Here is a 22,261-nt window from a genome sequence, read left to right as displayed (position 1 = left end):
AATCCGAAATGACAGGACACAATCTTGCAAATACTGTAGATTCAGGTTTTGTGTCTTCACCGTTTTCTCAAATAAGTCACGACACATTCTCCGCTCGTCAGAATGTGAATGTTGCCGGTCCAAATGCACTGCCGAAAAGCGTAGAGGAACAGATTCCTGACACTAATACATTATTATTGCAATTAATGCAACAAATGAAACAAAATCAGAGACAAACACAGCAACAATTAGACACAATGGAACAAAATCTTCAAAAGTTAGACACAATGGAACAAAATCAGAGACAAACACAGCAAAAGCTTCAAAAGTTAGACACCACACTTGAACAAACACGTGAAGATTTAACCACTGAGTTACATAACATTGAATCGAAATGTCAAAAAGTCTGTAATGACGTAAAAACACAAATTTCTGAGCATTTTCAACCTATTTTTTCGCGGCATGAAAATGCATTACAGAATCACGAAGCAGCCATAAAAGAAATGCAAACTATTGTTAATGAAAATCATGAGACCTTGCAAGCTGAAATTCACTCAGTTGCATCTACCGATTCAGTTACGCAACTTGCAAAAACCCAGGAAAACTTAAAGGACACAGTAGATACTCTGAAAATTGGTTCAGAAAGACACATGGAGGAAATTAGTTCACTATCAGAGAAAGTAGTCGAACTTTTGGATCAGCTAAATAATTTATCTACGAAGGTAGATGATAATCTGAATGACGCAAGACCAGTAGTCTTTAATGACACTGAAGAGTACGAACAAATTAGGAAATTCAAACAAAATCAGAATCAAATTAATACGCAACACCAAAGAGAAATCCGGGAAGTACAAGATCAGCTGACACAGGTAATACAAGAATTACGTATTTCAGAGGACATTCGCGCTCCAATATGGGAAGAGGGACATAGAAATACGGAACGGCCACAAAATAATAACACAGGGCACTTCGGAAATTATGAAAGAAATTGGCAAGGTACACCAAATTTTGAGATGGAACCGCCGAAACGACGTAACAATGACCGACATGCGACTCGCCGACATGATGATTTTGACTATAAGCTGTTCATTACTACACGTAAATTCCAAACATTTAAGAATTCTGGCAACGACATTCATCCACAAGCGTGGCTTCATCAGTTCTCTCACTGTTTTCCTCCCAACTGGTCATTAGAGCACAGATTAGAATTTATGTGTGGCTACTTAGAGAATAAACAAGCTGAAAGATTGTGATCGGTCATTCACGATTGTCACAGTGAAAGAGAATTATACCATGCCTTCCTCTCAGCATATTGGTCTCAAGCTACACAAGACCGAGTAAAACATAGCATCATGATGATGAAACACTTTGAACAATCTGAATTTTCCAGTCTTGTCAAATATTTTGAAGACATGTTGCATAAGAATCAATATCTTTCAAACCCATACAGCCCTTCAGAACTCATCTGCATTTGCTTAATGAAATTGTCTGAACATTTAAGAAATATTATTTTGGCAGGACGCTGCAAAGACGACATTGAAGCTTTTCAGGGACTCTTACAAGAATTAGAAATTGACACAGACAGTCGCAGGATGCGAAAACAGGAAAACAATCACTACAGGTCACATCTGTCACAATTCCGTGACGACAGAAACAATAACTGGACACGACAAGTCTGCTCTTACAACGCAAATCGTGACCAAAACAGACACCACCCATATGACAATCACTGGCAGAGTAATAGTAGTTACAGAGAAAGATCGCATTTCCATAGTAATGAATATGACGGAGAATACCATAGAAAAGACAATATGGGAACAAAAACAATTATTATCAAGGGAGACAGAATAACTTCAGACGCAACAGTTCAGCGCACAGTTACGATTCCGGCAGAAATTCTCCACCACATGACCGACAAACAAGAAACTATGTAAACTACCGACAAAACGACAGACCTGAATTCCATCAGAACTGGCGGGATTCAAACAGAGCAGGGCACTCTTGACAAGGTACATTTGTAGAAGTTAGAAACCCTAATCCCAATAACGACGCACGCCAACAAAGAGACAGACAATGACTCGCACAGCAGGCAGCCGCGTGCACCAGCTGGCTCAGAGAAAAATAACATAGGCGATAACCTTGAGAAAAATTTTACCACTCCTTACAGACGTATACCACATGATAATTGCGTTGAAGTTGAAACTCTGCGTACTAGGAATAGTAAAGGTTTGCACCACATTTCACATGTAAAACCGTTTGTTGAAAGATAATCTGCTTTTTAACTTTGTCTTTGCCATAAAACTTTTCGCTTCACATTTCTAGTATGCTTTGTTAGACTTAAGAAACTGTTACCATGCAACAATGTTTGAAGATAATTATCCAGTCAAGAACCTGGGCAACTTATTTAGACAGTAATTACGAATGCATTGTTATAGTGAACAGATGACACAGTGTTATACATTCTTGCAACAAGTTGCATGATTACGTAACGACTATCAAGCTTACATACTTAGAACTTATACTGCTAATGAGATATTAATGCAACATTTTCGTTTACTTGAAAAGATACTCTTTATTTGAAGAACATTCGGTGAGATTAAAGTTGACTTAGCATTTGGTTTCTTTGATAGCTACATGATTATATCACGACGCTATTAATATGTGACACAATTTACGTTGTTGCTTTTGTGGTGTGTCTGTTTTATATCTGCACAGTTTTTCTGTATTGTCCTGGAAAGTAAAACATGTTTCAGTAGTAACTTTCGTGGTATAGCTACAACGAGACAGCCTTTTTCGTAGCACAACAATACGTCACATTATAGTTATTTCTTGATCATGGTAAGGTATATAATAACTACGATATATATACGCAAAACATTTCACTTTCGTTTATGATGAGGTAAGTACATTGACTTCAGCAGAATTTTGCTTAGAGAGGACGATAACTACGACACGTCCACAGAATTATCTTACAGCAAGACGCACATTTAGCGCTACAGGAAACGCATTAGAGTGATTAATTTTGTACTTAAACCATTTATTTTTTAAGATTTTTGAATTACAAAGAAAGTTTTCCGTGATACATTTCATTCCATTGCTGTAATCTGTAACACCTGAGGGTATAATTACATTAATCCTCAGGAGGGTACACCCTTACTTTGTGTACCATGTGTGTGGCAAGCACAAGGAGCCCTAGCTAATATGGTATTTGCTTATACAACTTTACACATCGGTACCATATTTCTCCAACACAAAATACACAGCTACCTGATCATTTAACTGAGAGAGACAAACATTTATTTTACTACATCAGTGACAGATGCTTACGTAATTACACCATTGGATAACTTCACACTTACGAAATTGTATTTTGTCTGTACTTTGTGAACTGTTCAAATTTTGTTGGAACCATTGTGATACTATGAGAGCTTTGAATGATGTATTTGGTATGGGGTCGTGATTTTTCAAGTACGTTGGAGGTAGATGACACTATTGAAATGAGCAGAGAATTTTTTTTATTTTTTGACATTATTGCAGAAAGCTATGCCTTTTTTGAGATTTGGCTGAGGTTTTATGATGTTATAATGATGATGTGTATTACGCTGTTGTGGTATGTTTATGATCAATAAGCTGATGCTATATGAGGAATCTGATTATGCTACGTATTTATTATGATGAAATATTGAAGAAGTGTTGACGAATATGTATATGTGTAATAAGGTAAGGAATAATGAGCAGTGGTTAGGGACTCTGACTTGTGAAAAAGTGTGTTGGAAACCAAGAATCGTTTATATGAGACTATCACAGTAGTGCAAGCTGGTGTCGTAAATATTTCGGTAAGAGAGCCAAGTGACCTTGGCATAATGCGTCTTGAGCAGCCAGCTGTGTCAGACGCCTGGAGAAAAAGCCATTAGCGTGTGCCTTTTCAGAGGCACAGGTAAAAAAAAAAAAAAGGGAGGCCATTATCCTCGCTATTGACATTTCTTTGTAGAAAGCATCGCAAATACGACACACTCAAACTTGAAAACATATGATTATACTGTGGAGCTCTTAATTTATGATATTTACTAAAATGCCTAATGAAACGATGAGAAACATTTCACAGCTATTGTCTTGCTAGTTGAGAGAAATGCCGTATAGCTTGCTTTATGTATTTATTTACTCATTTTGTTTAATATCTAGTTTCTAGCTGCACTGCAGTATTGGTTAAAATAAAATTTAATAGATGTACTAATATAGTTATTTTATGCCTACAGATCCAGTCCATTATAAATTTATGATCTACTTTTAAGAAACGAGGGCACATAAATAGACATTTCCCTTCACAGGAATTGCATAAATAATTGTTTTACGATTTGGTAACTTATCTGCTAGTGTAAGTTTTTGAGATGCATCACTCTAGTGTTAAGATGTGACATAGGTATTAAAAATGGCCATTTTTACTGTAATATTTTTTCTGCTTGAGCTATGTCATGTTTAGATATAAGTTATTGCATTTACTGCTGCTGTTTGCCAGGCATAGTGCTACTAAATTTCACTTTACATTACTCTGTTAAGCCAGTTTTACTACTGATTTATTTTTCTCGTTGCTGCACATTGGCTCATATTAGTTGTAATGTTGCATTTGCTTGGTAATTTAGATTTACTATATCTAGGTTTGCCAATTTGCATTTTTTGTCCTTGCGGTTTGTGTTAATTTGTTATGTGCTGCTGCATTGCCTCGTCCATTGGTATATATATCTGAGCTCAGTAGATTTAAGTTAGCTTAAGAAGGGTAGACTATATAAGAAACTAACTATGATGGATTGGAAGAAATGCATTCAGAAGCTATAAGAAAATGGTTTGGCCAAAAAAGTAGTGTAGAGTGGAGAAAAACTATTTTTGAAAGAGGATGTGAACAGAATACAGAAAGCATGCTTGGATAGGATTTTTTTGGCTGGAGCAAATGTCGAAATAAGAGGAACGATCTATGGAATTAAGTTTTGGGTTGGACTGCAGTACCAAATGTTACACTGAAAACAATCCCTGTCCTGTTTTTTTATGTTATTACACTATGTGAATTTGTGTTTTTCCTGTCTGTATGTGTTTAGCTAATAAGATTTATGTTGTAGAATTTTTCTGATAATATGTTATTTACCTTGTAAAGATGCTTAGACATTATTTATTCTGTTGTGTTTTGTTGCTCACGTGTGAAGTTGATGTTTCGAAAGTTATTCTGATCTTTTATGTATGTACTTATTTCATAATTCCTGTAACACTGATGTATATGTTATTTCGATTCTTTTGTAAAGTCCGTATTACCACAAATGTTATCTGTATTCTTATTTTCTTTAAGGATGTATTTTGTACCTTTGTAATTCTATTCTTATGTTAAAAAATTATAATTGACACCAGTTCATCATATTATAAACTTGTAAGTTCCATTTCACTGCACACGTTTCTGTTGGTCATAGTATATGGTCAATATGTGAGAAGTAGGGACTGATAGTGTTTGCACTTGTGTTAATAATTCAGCAAGGGACTGGATATCAGCATTGCTGGTTCTAAGGACAATTCCAAAAACTTTGTGAGTGCACAAGTGGTGGTTATGGACTTGCTATATTATCTGAAAGACTCTTCAATGGTGATTGTGTACCTGAACAGTCACAACAGATGGCTGCTGGCCATTTCTACAAGGACTACAGTGGGTCTACACCTTTGCCGACTCACCAATACCATTATTTCTGGAAGGACTGCAGTGGGTCTACACCTCTGGTGGCTCACCAATACCACAATCTCTACCAGGACTACAGTGGGTCTGCTCTGTGATGACCTACCTACTAGTATTCTTCAAAACGTCGACTGACTCTGCTGTGAGTTTGCTCTGTTGTGGCCCATTACCTGTCTGCATGTCGAGAGTCAGCACTGTCTTTCCGTTGGAAGGACAACACTACTTCTTCAAGACTGCATGGAAATCCACTACTTCCGTGTGCATTTTCTTTCACTGCTCAGACTTTTGAGAAAAACACTGCCATTTTACTGTGATGAATGATCAGGACTGTCTTTATGGACTGTGAGAAAATTTTAACGTTTTACCAACATTGTATCAATAACTGTGTGCATTTGATATCTTTGATATTGTAATTATGAAAAATTTTGTCAAATCATTATTGGCCACTGCCCAAAACAATTTGTAAAATTTTTTGTTGGGAGCATGGGGGCTATGTAAATAGGCTGTTTAGGTTTTTATATTTATAATGTTACGTAGAGCTCTGTATGAAAATCACTGGCTGTGCTGTGTACAGTCTGTGGCTAGTTTGTATTGTTGTCTGCCATTGTAGTGTTGGGCAGCTGGATGTTAACAGCGCGTAGCGTTGCGCAGTTGGAGGTGAGACGCCAGCAGTGGTGGATGTGGGGAAATAAATGGCGGAGTTTTGAAATTTGTAGGACTGGATGTCATGAACTGCTATATATATTATGACTATTGATGATATTAAGGTAAATACATTGTTTGTTCTCTATTAAAATCTTTCATATGCTAACTATCCCCATCACTAGTTAGTGCCTTCCGTAGTTTGAATCTTTTATTTAGCTGGCAGTAGTGGCGCTCGCTGTATTGCTGTAGTTCGAGTAACCAAGATTTTTGTGAGGTAAGCGATTTGTGAAACGTATAGGTTAATGTTAGTCAGGGCCATTTTTTTGTAGGGATTTTTGAAAGTCAAATTGCGTTGCGCTAAAAATATTGTGTCAGTAATTTTTCTCAGGGGACGTTTCAACATGTGTCTGGAAAGGGCTTCAGTCGTAAATCTCTTTTATCAAAACCATAGCAATAGTGCTGCTGCTCTTCGCTAGTATCGACGTATTAAAGGAGTTCCGCACAGGGATTGAAGAACATGATTCGGAAGTACGAATTAACTGGCGTTTTGGGAACTGCTTCTGAGAGAGGCCGACGGCCAATTGCGGCACAAATTGTTGAAAAGGTTGCTGTTACCACCTTTAAGCGGTGCACGAGCTGTGTCATGACAGCTGAACATTCCATGGTTCACTTTTCGAAAACTGTTGCGAGCAGTTGTCAAATGGTATCTCTAGTGCGGTTCCAGTCTGTCGCTGACGCAGATATTCGTCACATGGAGCAATGTTTGTAACCTGGAACGTAAACACTGTACGCAGTTAACGTATGTTATACTATCATGAGGAAATTAAAATTTGTTTCCCCAATGGTTTAGTCGTCAACTTTCTTCTGCATGTTGTTACACATGTTTCCACAAAGTTCCATAACGCCTCTCAAGTAGCCGAAGTTTAATACCACCACGATGTACACCACGTCTCCTTGTTGGAGAATGTATAAACAAGAACAGAGTAGTTTGCTTATCGAAGAGAAGCTGCACAGAACTGGCAGAGCTGCGCTGCTGCATGTCTGTGAAGACTGCAACCTGCCGTGGGGGTGGCAGTGCAGAAGGCGTGTCGTGGCACGTGCCACCCAGTTGCCGCCTCTGCAGAGCTTCGTAATCCATCAGTGTCACTCGCTGCCACGCGCCTGGTTCAGAAGCAATATGGAAGTTTCTCATCGGACAGGGGAGCGGTATAAATACTAATGCGCCGGCAGGTGTACTGCGTGGTGAAGGGGTCACCAAGCCTGGGAAGAAGTTGCCGCTGTTCTTTGTTCCGTAGAATTATATGATCCAGCCTGGTTTCCCTCCATCCAAACTGCCTACAGCACATACTAGACAACATTACTGTGCTGAGGTCGATACCACGTTGTTGTTGTGGTCTTCAGCCCGAAGATTCGTCGGCTGCATCCCTCCGCGGTATAACCTGTGTCTGACTCGTCATCTCTGCATAGAAATTGCTATCTAGAGCAATTTGAACCTGCTTACTGTCGCCAAGTCTTCGTCTCCCTTCACAATTTTCATTCCCGACACTTCCTTCCACTATCGAATTAATAAATACTTTTTGTTTTACGATATATTCTATAATCTTTGCGCTTAATTTAGTCATGTTGTACAAAGAATTTCTTTGGTCCCCAATCCGTTTCGATACCTGTACCCTGATTATCTTATATACATATTTAATGCTCAGGATTCTGCTGTAGCACACATTTACAAAGCTTCTAGTTTCTTCTTGTCCAAACTGTTTATCGACCACGTTTTACTTATGTGTCTCTGCAATCGACACAAATAGCTTCAGAAAAGGTTTGCTAATACTTATCCATACATTCCGCTGTCCTTATTTTACTTTTGTTGATGTTCTATGTTGTAGGCAATAAGCATTCCATCCAAGTAGGCTTTCAAGTCCTTTGATGTTTGTCACCCGATTACAATATGAAGAGGTTGAAAAACCAGCCAAGCAGTTGAAAACAGAGGTTTATAGGCCCATGACCTAGGTATCGATATTTCTAAAAATATCTTCTTCAGAAGGAGTGGGCCTTGTTACATCACATGATGGTGCATTAGACTAAATGAAGTCGAGCGGCTCTTGTCATGTATAAAATTGACAAAATAAAAAGTATCCCAAGCCATTGCATAAGTTACGTGTACATCATGCCAGAGACTAAGGACAACAATTACAATGGCTCTCATTTTTATATTTTTCAATGTCCCTCATTTTTATATTTTTCGACACAATACCAAGAGGATATCACAAAGTGTACTGTTTTGTAATATAATATTTATCGTGTATTGACCTTGTCAGATTTTGTAACTACTACTTCTTCCATATGTAGTTTATTACTTAATTACAGTGCTATCTCATTTTCGAGCATTTCTCTATGTAATAGTGTACATGGAACTTGTAACACATTTTTACACTTGATTCAGTAGAAACAGTCCACATTTTCTGAGTTTGGACTATTTCACAAATTATTTTAATTTTTGATATAGAATTTTTGACAGTATTTCTATCAAGCTTTGCCCTGATGTTTTATTGTAATCTCTTACTTAAAAGTTTTTCTTCGTCACTACATGAAACACCAGATAAATCTCTTACACGCTCAAGAAAGCTATTATCTTGGGGCCAATGCTCATGCAGTAGTTTTAGTTCAGCTCTATTAGTCTTTAGTTTATTGTTGTTGTATGTTTCTTAATGTTCAAACGTGTGTGAATTCCTAAGAGACCAAACCGCTGAGGTCATCGGTCCCTAGACTTACACACTACTTAAACTAACTTATGCTAAAAACAACACACACAAGCATGCCCGAGGGAGGACTCGAACCTCCGGTGGGAGGGGCCGAGCAATCCGTGACATGAAGCCTTAACCGCGCGAACACTCAGCACGGCTGCATGTTTCTTAATATTCCCTTTTCTAATTATTTCTCTATCTTGTCTTACATGCCATGAAACTGAGCTGGTGACATGTTTGACTAAGTTTAAACTGTCCATTCATCGTGTTTTTCATATTTAGCTGTGTTTTTCGTATGCATCCTGCACTTAAGTTGAACTTATTGTCATCATACCTCATAATCATTTTTTATTTCCTTAGCTGTCAGATGAGTTCTTAAATTTTGTTGTAGCATAATTACGGTTGACTTCTCACTCAGTAGTCCTATAACTGCACACAATTAGGAAAACAACAGACACACTCCCTTAGAGCTAAAGTAACGTTGATTTATTTACATATTTTTTCCACGTAATTTCATGAACATTTCGCAATATCATTCAATATGTTCATGTATGATGGAATGCTGTATGATTCAATGGTAATAAAAACTTTGAGGTTCACTGATGACATTTTAATTCTGTCAGAGAGAGCAAAGGACTTGGAAGAGCAGTTGAACGGAATAGTCAGTGTTCTGAAAGGAGGGTATAAGATGAACATCAACAAAAGCAAAACGAGGATAATGGAATGTTGTCGAATTAAGTCGGGTGATGCTGAGAGAATTAGATTAGGAAATGAGACACATAAAGTAGTAAAGGTGTTTTGCTATTTGGGGAGCAAATAACTGATGATTGTCGAAGTACAGACGATATCAAATGTAGACTGCCAATGGGAAGGAAAAAGTTTCTGAAGAAGAGAAATTTGTTAACATCGACTATAGATTTAAGTGTCAGGAAGTCGTTTCTCAAAGTATTTGTATGGAGTGTAGCCATGTATGGAAGTGAAACATGGACGATAAATAGTTTGGACAAGAAGAGAATAGAAACTTTCGAAATGTGGCGCTACAGAGGAATGCTGAAGATTAGATGGGTAGATCACATAACTAATGAGGACGTATTGAATAGAATTGGGGAGAAGAGGAGTTTGTGGCACAACTTGACTAGAAGAAGGGATCGGTTGGTAGGACATGTTCTGAGGCATGAAGGGATCACCAATTTAGTATTGGAGGGCAGCGTGGAGGGTAAAAATCGTAGAGGGAGACCAAGAGATGAATACACTAAGCAGATTCAGAAGGATGTAGGTTGCAGTAAGTACTGGGAGATGAAGAAGCTTGCACAGGATAGAGTAGCAAGGAGAGCTGCATCAAACTAGTCTCAGGACCGAAGACCACAACAACAACGATGTTCATGTAATTATATAAAAAATACAAAAACGAAATTACAGATGTCAATTACTTTATGTCCATTTGTGTCATTCTCCGAAGAACGACAATTTCATCGGCAAGCCTCAAAATTTCTATTTCTTCTCACTCAACTATAAATGCCTTTCCAAATTTCTTCCTGATTTTCAATAGCGTTGGCTCATTGTATACGTTGAATAACATCGAGGATAGGCTACAACTCGGTATCACTCTTTTTTTTTCAATTACTGTCTACAGGCCCTGCGACTCTTATAGGTGCCGTTTGGTTTCTATATAAGTCATTGGCATCCTTTCGCTCCCCGTACTTTATTCCCGCTACATTCAGAGTTTCGAGTAGCGTATTCCAGTCGACACTATCTAAACCATTGCTACATTGGTTCAAGATAATGGTAATCGTGATTAAAATATTTATTTTTTCTTTTTGGTTATCAGTCTACTGACTGGTTTGATGCGGCCCGCCACGAATTCCTTTCCTGCTCTGACCTCTTCATCTCAGAGTAGCACTTGCAACCTACGTCCTAAATTATTTGCTTGACGTATTCCAATCTCTGTCTTCCTCTACAGTTTTTGCCCTCTACAGCTCCCTCTAGTACCATGGAAGTCATTCCCTCATGTCTTAGCAGACGTCCTATCATCCTGTCCCTTCTCCTTATCAGTGTTTTCCACATGTTCCTTTCCTCTCCGATTCTGCGTAGAACCTCCTCATTCCTTATCTTATCAGTCCACCTAATTTTCAACATTCGTCTATAGCACCACATCTTAAGTGCTTTGATTCTCTTCTGTTCCGGTTTTCCCACAGTCCATGTTTCACTACCATACAATGCTGTACTCCAGACGTACATCATCAGAAATGTCTTCCTCAAATTAAGGCCGGTATTTGATATTAGTAGACTTCTCCTGGCCAAAAATGCCTTTTTTGCCATAGCGAGCCTGCTTTTGACGTCCTCCTTGCTCCGTCCGTCATTGGTTATTTTACTGCCTAGGTAGCAGAATTCCTTAACTTCATGGACTTCGTGACCATCAATCCTGATGTTAAGTTTCTCGCTGTTCTCATTTCTACTACTTCTCATTACCTTCGTCTTTCTCCGATTTACTCTCAAACCATACTGTGTACCCATTAGACTGTTCATTCCGTTCAGCAGGTCATTTAATTCTTCTTCACTTTCACTCAGGATAGAAATGTCATCAGCGTCTCATAGCATTGATATCCTTTCACTTTGTATTTTAATTCCACTCCTAAACCTTTCTTTTATTTCCATCATTGCTTCCTCGATGTACAGATTGAAGAGTAGGGACGAAAGGCTACAGCCTTGTCTTACACCCTTCTTAATACGAGCACTTCGTTCTTGATCGTCCACTCTTATTATTCCCTCTTGGTAGTTGTACATATTGTATATGACCCGTCTCTCCCTATAGCTTACCCTACTTTTTTCAGAATCTCGAACAGCTTGCACCATTTTATATTGTCGAACGCTTTTTACAGATCGACAAATCCTATGAAAGTGTCTTGATTTTTCTTTAGCCTTGCTTCCATTATGAGCCGTAACGTCAGAATTGCCTCTCTCGTCCCTTTACTTTTCCTAAAGCCAAACTGATCGTCACCTAGCGCATTCTCAATTTTCTTTTCCATTCTTGTGTATATTATTCTTGTAAGCAGCTTCGATGCATGAGCTGTTAAGCTGATTGTGCGATAATTCTCGCACGTGTCAGCTCTTGCCGTCTTCGGAATTGTGTGGATGATGCTTTTCCGAAAGTCAGATGGTATATCGCCAGACTCATATATTCTACACACCAACGTGAATAGTAGTTTTGTTGCCACTTCCCCCAATGATTTTAGAAATTCTAATGGTATGTTATCTATCCCTTCTGCCTTATTTGACCGTAAGTCCTCCAAAGCTCTTTTAAATTCCGATTCTAATACTGGATCCCTTATCTCTGCTAAGTCGACTCCTGTTTCTTCTTCTATCACATCAGACAAATCTTCAGCCTCATAGAGGCTTTCAATGTGTTCTTTCCACCTATCTGCTGTGTCCTCTGCATTTAACAGTGGAATTCCCGTTGCACTCTTAATGTTACCACCGTTGCTTTTAATGTCACCAAAGGTTGTTTTGACTTTCCTGTATGCTGAGTCTGTCCTTACGACAATCATATCTTTTTCGATGTCTTCACATTTTTCCTGCAGCCATTTCGTCTTAGTATTATTACATATCCGTAATTAAACGCTGAGAGAAGCTGCATGTGGTGCAAGAGAAAAAAAGTGCTGTCCGAAAGCACAAATTCAGAAGTTAGCTGCGGCGTGACATATCGCGCACTCATCGATCGCCGGGACACACGCGGGCCGTCCTGCAGAGAGCGGGCCTTAATCTTTCAATCAGTCACGTTTCCCACCCTCCTCCCTCCCTGGCACGCTGCGGTCCTCGGCGCTACGGCGGTGCCACCGCCATTTCGCCAGCGCCAGACCGGACTGCCAAGTGTTGGCGGCGGCGAAAAATGGCGCCGCGGCGCGATTCTCATGCACGGCCACGGAGCCGCCGCCAATTGCCGCCATCCATCCATCCGGCGCCCGGCGTCGCTCCGCTCCTCTCCGCGAGGGGCACTTTTTGTCGCGGACCGGCTCAGCCGGCCGGCCGCTACCCGCCCGCTGCCCGGATTACGCTGATCCTATTACCGTAGTGATGTACCGACCTGCATTAGCGCCGGTGTCGAAAACACACTCATCTATCAACGGATTGCCTTTTCTTACGAAATTTTTCTGCTCTCACGGGGAATATCGCTGACGTCATTTGTCTCGAAAACGGGTCCGACGGTTCGGTGCTTAGCGCATCTTGATATCTGGATGCGTTGCTAGGAGGAGTGTCAGAATGAAGCCGGTTTAGAGCCAGACGCATCGGAGGAGCTCGAGGCCTCGTCTTTGGATAGAATGATGTCCCCGAACCTATACGCTTCTGAGAAACGCTGACATTACTTTCTACTTACACTTGTCTTCGAGTTGTACAGGGGGAGATGAGTCGGACGTAACAGACCTTTTATTTCTTGAACGGTTGAATATACCCAAACAATGTTTTCGCGACACAACAGAACGCAGTGGTGCACGTAATGTTGATACGTGGTAGGCACTGAAGATGTAATAAGGCAAAGACTTCCGGTGAAATTTCCGTCTGGAATTTTGGAAAAGAAATGGGAATACAATAAACCAGTTCATAATCTTTTCATAGATTTTACAAAAGCATATGATACAGTATTGCAATCAAAATTGTACTGCATTCTTTTGGAACTTGGAATACCAAATAAGTATGTTAGACTTATAGAACCGAGTTTGAAAAACACAAAAGGTATAGTACGCGTGGGGAAATTGGAGTCAGAAGAATTTTTAATAAAGAACGGACTTAAGCAGGGAGATGCCCTGTCTCCGCTACTTTTTAATTTAGTACTAGAATAATTGTACGAATGGCAGCAGATAATTCAGAGGGTGTGGAGTTAAATGGAAATAATAAGATATTAGGGTATGCAGATGATCTAAACATCATTAGCGATAGGAAAGAATGTGAATGCGTTAATCAAGGCTAGTGAAGATGTATGTGTAAGTATAAGTGAAGACAAAATTAAATACCTGGTTACTACTAGAATGCCAACACCAGTAGATCACGAAATGCTAAAAGTTGGAGACATGCCGTTTGAAAAAGTGAACACTTTTAAGTATGTAGGCGTGGACATCACTTCGAGATATGAGATTGAATCCGAACTGAAGAAGAGATTACGAGCGGGAAATGCGTGCAACTTCACACTGAATAGCTTACTTTCATCACTGATATTGTCTAGGAATTTAAAGATGAGAATATACAAAACTATTATTCTACCAGTTCTGCTGTATGGGTGTGAGACTTGGTCTCTCACTGTGAAAAATGAAAAACCGTTTCGAGTATTTGAAAACAAAATTTTGAGGAAAATTTTCGGAGCAAAAAGGGATGACATTAGCGGCGAGTGGCGAAAACTGCATAACGTTCTTATCTCCCATGCACTGGGCACAGGTTCGATTCCCGACCGGGTTGGAGATTTTCTCCGCTCGGGGACCGGGTGTTGTGTTTGTCCTTCTTCTCATTTCATCCTCATCACCGGCCCTAAGTCGTCCAATGTGGCGCCGACTGCAATAAGACTCGCATTTGGCGGCCGAACCCGACTGGGACACCCCGGCCAACAATGCCTTACGATCATTTCACTTTTCCTGTGAAATTTTTATAACAATTAGATTTCTTCTGGGGTATGTTCATTTCTTGTTCTTATTCTTCTTCCTTCTGATTTATTCCAAGGCTAAAGCTTGATTCATTCAGTACACCTCATTCAACCTTGGGAATGTCACTTCATTTTTCCCTAGGATGGGCTGCATTTCATTACCTAGCTGGTGATTCATTTCTTACGATTTTTTTTTTATTTTCCTCCAAAATCCTTCACACTTGCGATTATAGTCACTTCTTTGTGATGACTAGTTTCAGACCACCAGATCCACTTTCAAATGGTTCAAATGGCTCTGAGCACTATGGGACTTAACATGGTCAACAGTCCCCTAGAACTTAGAACTACTTAAACCTAACTAACCTAAGGACATCACACACTTCCATGCCCGAGGCAGGATTCGAACCTGCGACCGTAGCAGTCGCGCGGTTCCGGACTGAGCGCCTAGAACCGCTAGAGATCCACTTTCAAAACACGTTTTTACACAGTGTTTACACTTCAGTAGCCGATAGCGGCTACTGTTCCCTCCAGTTTAAACATACACTCCTGGAAATGGAAAAAAGGACACATTGACACCGGTGTGTCAGACCCACCATACTTGCTCCGGACACTGCGAGAGGGCTGTACAAGCAACGATCACACGCACGGCACAGCGGACACACCAGGAACAGCGGTGCTGGCCGTGGAATGGCGCTAGCTGCGCAGCATTTGTGCACCGCCGCCGTCAGTGTCAGCCAGTTTGCCGTGGCATACGGAGCTCCATCGCAGTCTTTAACACTGGTAGCATGCCGCGACAGCGTGGACGTGAACCGTATGTGCAGTTGACGGACTTTGAGCGAGGGCGAATAGTGGGCATGCGGGAGGCCGGGTGGACGTACCGCCGAATTGCTGAACACGTGGGGCGTGAGGTCTCCACAGTACATCGATGTTGTCGCCAGTGGTCGGCGGAAGGTGCACGTGCCCGTCGACCTGGGACTGGATCGCAGCGACGCACGGATGCACGCCAAGACCGTAGGATCCTACGCAGTGCCGTAGGGGACCGCACCGCCACTTCCCAGCAAATTAGGGACACTGTTGCTCCTGGGGTATCGGCGAGGACCATTCGCAACCGTCTCCATGAAGCTGGGCTACGGTCCCGCACACCGTTAGGCCGTCTTCCGCTCACGCCCCAACATCGTGCAGCCCGCCTCCAGTGGTGTCGCGACAGGCGTGAATGGAGGGACGAATGGAGACGTGTCGTCTTCAGCGATGAGAGTCGCTTCTGCCTTGGTGCCAATGATGGTCGTATGCGTGTTTGGCGCCGTGCAGGTGAGTGCCACAATCAGGACTGCATACGACCGAGGCACACAGGGCCAACACCTGGCATCATGGTGCGGGGAGCGATCTCCTACACTGGCCGTACACCACTGGTGATCGTCGAGGGGACACTGAATAGTGCACGGTACATCCAAACCGTCATCGAACCCATCGTTCTACCATTCCTAGACCGGCAAGGGAACTTGCTGTTCCAACAGGACAATGCACGTCCGCATGTATCTCGTGCCACCCAACGTGCTCTAGAAGGTGTAAGTCAACTACCCTGGCCAGCAAGATCTCCGGATCTGTCCCCCATTGAGCATGTTTGGAACTGGATGAAGCGTCGTCTCACGCGGTCTGCACGTCCAGCACGAACGCTGGTCCAACTGAGACGCCAGGTGGAAATGGCATGGCAAGCCGTTCCACAGGACTACATCCAGCATCTCTACGATCGTCTCCATGGGAGAATAGCAGCCTGCATTGCTGCGAAAGATGGATATACACTGTACTAGTGCCGACATTGTGCATGCTCTGTTGCCTGTGTCTGTGTGCCTGTGGTTCTGTCAGTGTGATCATGTGATGTATCTGACCCCAGGAATGTGTCAATAAAGTTTCCCCTTCCTGGGACAATGAATTCACGGTGTTCTTATTTCAGTTTCCAGGAGTGTATATCTATGACACTTCTGCAAAAAGTTTCAGTGTCTGCGTTAACACGTGTTGCACACTATCCGATAAAATTAGATGCGCACATGTTAATCTCGAGTGTGCACCCTTCGCCTTGATGACAGATTGATCTCTGCTGGCTGAACTTTCAGTGAAGTATCTGAATGTCAGTGGAAAGATGGCAGCCCGTTCTTGCTCAAGAGCCAAAACCAGAGAAGATGGTGATGTTGAACGCTAGGGCCTGGAGCGAAGTCGCGATTCTAGCTCATCCCAGAGGTGTCCCATTGCGGTGTGGTCTGGACTCCAACTAACCCAGTCTACTTCAAGGATGTGACTGTCACAAATCATTGTCTCATAGATGCAGCTGTATGACAGAGTACTTGGTCATGCTGACAATCATTGCCTCCATATTGTTCCTCTACTGTTCAAACAATTTACGGGCATACAGCCGTGTAACATCGCCATCCGTTTGGACGACGTTAGCCGGCTGCCTTCCCGTAAGTTATTTGAACTTCGTATACGCCGTGAGAAACACAGATGTCACATTGTTTCTCTATTGTACGCAACATACAATGATGTAAAATGTACTCGAAAGTTAGTGTTTTCTTAATCGCAATAAGGATGTACACCATAACGACAAAAACATCCCTGTATCATAACAGCACCTCCTCTGTACCTCAATCTTGGCACTACACAGGACGGCAGGGAACGTTCTCCAGATATGCGTCAAACTCAAGCCCTTCCATTGGATTTCCACAGGGTATTGCGCGGTTCATCACACCAAATGACTCGTTTCCCGTCATCGACTGTCTAGTGGCGTCCTTCTTTATATCATCCCATACTTCGCTTAGTATTAACAAAAATATGTCGCTGACAAGGAGCTTCTCGACCACTGTACCTCATTAATTGTAATTCTCCGCTCCCAGTCGTTGCGGCAGATGCAAGTCCTGTAGCATTTTGGAACTCACGAGTGATTTTTTTCCATTCATTTCACGCTATTTTGTATAATGACCCTCTGAAACATTCGTTGCTCCGTCAGTACATGATGCCTGCCTCGTTTTGACCTAAGTGTGGTTGTGCCTTCCTGTTTACACTTTACAGTCTCATCAGCAACTGTCACCTTGTGTACCTTTGGAAGGGTTGAAATGTTCCCGATCGACTTGTTACTCAGGTATCGTCCAGTTACTAGTTCATGTTGGAAGTCACTGAGCTATTTGGCCCATTCTGCTGTTATCTCAATAATGTTCATGTCTGGGGAGCCTGGTGGCCAGCGGAAGTGTTTAAACTCAGAAGAGTGTTCCTGGAACCCCTCTGTAGTAATTATGGGCGTGTGGGGTGTCGCGTTGTCCTGCTGGAATTACACAAGTCCGTCGGAACAATGAACATGAATAAATGCAGGTCATCAAACAGGATGCATACGTACGTGTCACCTATCACAGTCGTATCTAGACGTATGAGGGGTCCCATTTCACTCCAACTACACACCATTAGAGAGACTCCATCAGCTTCAACAGACCCCTGCTAACATTCAGGGTCCATGCATTAATGCGCTTGTCTCCATACCTGTACACGTCCATCCACTCGATACAATTTGAAACGAGGCTCGTCTGACCAGGCAACATGTATCCAGTCATCAACAACCCAATGTCGGTGTTGGCGAACCCAGGTGAGCGTTAAGCTTTATGTCGTGCAGTCATCAACGGCACACGAGTGGGATTTCGGCTCTGAAAGCCCATACCAATGACGTTTCATTGAATAGTTCGTACACTGACACTTGTTGATGGCCTAGCATTGAAACTTGCAGAAATTTGGGGGAGGGCTGCACTTCTTTCACGTTGAACGATTCTCTTCAGTCGTCGTTGGTCCCGTTCTTGCAGGCTTTTTTCCGTCCGCAGTGATATCGGAGATCTGATTTTTTACTTGAATTGTGATATTCACGGTACGCTTTTGAAATGGTCGTGCTGGAAAATTACCACTTCATCGCTACCTCGGAGATGCTATGTCCCATCGCTCGAGTGCCGATTATAACACCACGTTCAAACACACTTAAATCTTGATAACACGCCATTGTAGCAGCAGCAACCGATCTAACAACTGCTCCAGACACTTGTTGTCCTATACAGGCGTTGCCGACTGCAGCACCGTATTCTGCCTGTTTACATATCCCTGGATTTGAATACACGTGCCTATACTAATTCCTTTGGCGCTTTAGTGTATAAGAAGATGATAAATAGAATGTGTTCCATGGTTTATAATTCCATTTAAAGTTTGACATTCAGCATAGGCTATTAAGTAGAAGATGTAAAAGTCTATGTAGAGTGACCGGTTTATCCTATTTATGCACAGTGATCAGTCAATCGCAGTTGTCTGTACCTTTATTTTAGGTACAGTAGCTACAGTACGCGTTTTTAAGCAATGGATTTTACGACATTACTGTCATCCTTGTTTTGTTGTCATCTGTGAAAGTGTGAATGTAAGTGTGAGAGAAGTCGGATGGATGAGACTTCTATTTCATGTATTCCCTTTCGCTACATACACTACTGGCCATTAAAATTGCTACACCACGAAGATGCCGTGCTACAGACGCGAAATTTAACCGACAGGAAGAAGATGCTGTGATATGCAAATGATTAGCTTTTCAGAGAATTCACACAAGGTTAGCACCGGTGGCAACACCTACAACGGGCTGACATGAGGAAAGTTTCCAACCGATTTCTCATACACAAACAGCAGTTGACCGGCGTTGCCTGTTGAAACATTGTTGTGATGCCTCGTGTAAGGAGAAGAAATGCGTACCATCACGTTTCCGATAAAGGTCGAATTGTAGCCCATCGCGATTTCCGTGTATAGTATCGTGACATTGCTGCTCGCGTTGGTCGAGATCCAATGGCTGTTAGCAGAACATGGAATCGGCGGGTTCAGGAGTGTAATACGGAACACCGTGCTGGATCCCAACGGCCTCGTATCACTATCAGTCGAGATGACAGACATCTTATCCGCATGGCTGTAACGGATCGTGCAGCCACGTCTCGATCCTTGAGTCAACAGATTGGGACATTTGCAAGACAACAACCATCTGCACGAACAGTTCGACGACGTTTCCAGCAGCATGGACTATCATCTCGGAGACCGCGGCTGCGGTTACCGTTGACGCTGCATCATAGACAGGAGCGCCTGCAATGGAGTACTCAACGATGAACCTGGGTGCACGAATGGCAAAACATTATTTTTTCGGATGAATCTATGTTCTGTTTACCGCACAGTATCATGACGGTCGTATCCGTGTTTGGCGACATCGCGGTGAACGCAGATTTGAAGCGTTTATTCCTCATCGCTATCCTGGCGTATCACCCAGCGTGATGGTATGGGGTGCCACTGGTTACGCGTCTCGGTCACCTGTTTTTCGCGTTGTCGTCACTTTGGACAGTGGACATTACATTTCAGATGTGTTACGACCCGTGGTTCTACCCTTCATTCGACCCCTGCGTAACCCTACATTTCAGCAGGATAATGCACGATCGCATGTTGCAGGTCCTGTAAGGGCCTTTCTGGATACAGAAAATGTTCGACTGCTGCCCTGGCGAGCACATTCTCCTGATCTCTCACCAACTGAAAATGTCTGGTCAATAGTGGCCGAGCAACTGGTTTGTCACAATACGCCAGTGACTACTCTTGATGAACTGTGGCATCGTGTTGAAGCTGCATGGGCAGCTGTACCTGTACACGCCATCCAAGCTCTGTTTGACTCCATGCCCAGGAATATCAAGGCCGTTATTACGGCCAGAGGTGGTTTCTCTGGGTACTGATTTCTCAGGATCTATGCACCCAAATGGCGTGTAAATGTAATCACATGTCAGTTCTAGTATAATATATTTGTTCAATGAATACCCGTTTATCATCAGCATTTGTTCTTGATGTAGCAATTTTAATGGCCAGTGGTGTAATTTTAAACGTTTTAGCTTCTTTGATTGGCGTGTGCTATGATGGCCTGACTGTTGAACGCCCTATGCATAAAACGAACCAGCTAGATCGCTCAGGAATTCTGAGGCGTATCCACTGTGAAGTTCAGCCACAGCACCAGAAATATTGCGATCTGTTATGCCAAATAGTAAGTTTTGTTAAGTTAACTTTTTTTGTAATCCATGCCTTGTATTAGGGAGACAAAAGCAGATAAATAATTAGTAACTGAACATTTGTACCCTAAGACAAATGGCAGATTTGTTTTCCAAAGCTCTTAATAGTCGGTGGGTCAAATCCTGGTATTTGATTTTTGTGAAGAATGGATGCAATCTATCTTTCATAAGGATTTCATCCAATTCAAAAAGTGTAAATTGCACTTGGGCTTACTGGGTCTCACTCCTCTTTTAAATAAAAGATGCGTTGCCCGGGCACTAAATCTCTATTCAAATCACAGTCAGTATTCAACGTAGCCCAGAAAGTACAACATATATTTAATGATATAAGACTAGAAGAACCATTTTTTCGTTTCTAAATCAAATGTTTCCGTAACTATCTTTATGTCACTGTGCAATGTGAAAGACCGCGTTTACACATTCGACATCGTAGAATTCAGTAATATGAAAGTTCGTAACAGCCTGTTATTTTCAAAGTGAATAGTATCACCGATAGTAGTTAAGGGCTATGTTTATATTTCAGATCATCATATTCGCCTATTAATATGGCTTTCACCAAGGAATCCATTAAGAATGGTGGATACCCAACTCACTATCTGAAAGTGAGCTAATAGACCAAGTAAGATGTAACTGAATAAATCGAGAAGAAAAGTATCTGAACTAACATTCCAGTGGCGAATGTATGTGGGAGTTGTAGGATGTTCCCCAGAATTATATGTGAAGTTTGCCTAAAACAACGTTAGGAATCTATTATGTAACAGGTAATATGTTGATTACGCAACACAACAGTTTTTAAAACATTAAAAAATTCTCGGACAGCATGTTCAAATACCATACACAGGAAATCTTACTTAGCACTGAAAACATATTGGCCCAAAGAAAAATATTTGCTACTTGGCATTTCAGTAGAAGCTCATTATCGACCTACAAGTGTTATCAAAATGAAAAGAAATCGCTCTTTCTGCAAACTTTTTGCTCATTGGTACCACGGTGATAAAATTTCATAACATTCTCAAAGAGTAAGTCATTCATTTTGTTTTATACGGTCAGGAATAATCTCTTCTTATGTGGTTTACCTACTCCAAGCTGTGTATTTACAAAGTTTTACCCTTTAGTGTATGGTAGTCAGCTTTTGTGGAAGATACTTCGAACGGTAATGGAGAGAAGCTGAGGTAGCTTGCAGCATTTACAAACTGAGTATAATAAATACTTTCTTTAGAGACAAAGACACCCGTAAGTTTAATTGGTGTGCAAGTGGACATCGGTCACTAATTGACTGTACGATTACGAATAAAAAATTGTCATCGCAACTAAAAGATATAAGAGGCTATAGAGGAAGTAATGTATCAACGGATCACTATTTGCTAATAACAAAAACACATCTTGAAACAAGATGGAATGATATGAAAAGCGACGAAAGAGCGAATGAAGTAGTGTTTAAAATACACCTAGTACAAAAAGAGAGTAT

Source organism: Schistocerca piceifrons, chromosome 1 (assembly GCF_021461385.2).
Source record: "Schistocerca piceifrons isolate TAMUIC-IGC-003096 chromosome 1, iqSchPice1.1, whole genome shotgun sequence".
NCBI classification, from domain to species: Eukaryota; Metazoa; Arthropoda; class Insecta; order Orthoptera; family Acrididae; genus Schistocerca; species Schistocerca piceifrons.
The sequence above is the reverse complement of the archived record's forward strand: the minus strand, read 5'-3'. Positions refer to the sequence as shown.